Genomic DNA, 261 nt, shown 5'->3' with positions numbered 1-261 from the left:
TGAGCGACGATTTGCCGGCGAGTATCGGCTCCTCGAGCTCGTCGCACGCGTCCATCCGTTGGAAAGCACCTCTGCACGATTGGAGAGCTTTGATGTAGTCGCACTGTTGGGCAAGCTCGTAACTCGCGTTGTTCAACACTTTACGTTTACGCCCCACGCTTCTCCCCCCCGCTTTCTCACCCTCGTTCCCGATTTCCCTCCGCCACTTGCCCGACCGAAAATTCCTCTCGTCTATCTCGAACTGCTGGGCCAGCTCGTAGC

General features: G+C 57.9%; 1 protein-coding gene across 2 annotated transcripts in view; it reads right to left on the bottom strand.

Moving 5' to 3' along the window:
• The window catches only part of LOC102681365, a 23,321-nt gene that overhangs the window by 3,394 nt on the left and 19,666 nt on the right, over positions 1-261 (bottom strand). Inside the window, exon 6 of one of the 2 annotated variants that reach the window (XR_004150103.1) lies at positions 1-261. The exons of the other annotated variant lie outside the window; for it this stretch is intronic. The gene's annotated coding sequence lies outside the window, so the exon portion shown is untranslated. 2 annotated transcript variants of the gene reach the window in all.

Source organism: Apis dorsata, unplaced genomic scaffold, assembly GCF_000469605.1.
Source record: "Apis dorsata unplaced genomic scaffold, Apis dorsata 1.3 scaffold_150, whole genome shotgun sequence".
NCBI lineage: Eukaryota > Metazoa > Arthropoda > Insecta > Hymenoptera > Apidae > Apis > Apis dorsata.
This window is presented reverse-complemented; position numbering and strand designations above follow the sequence as displayed.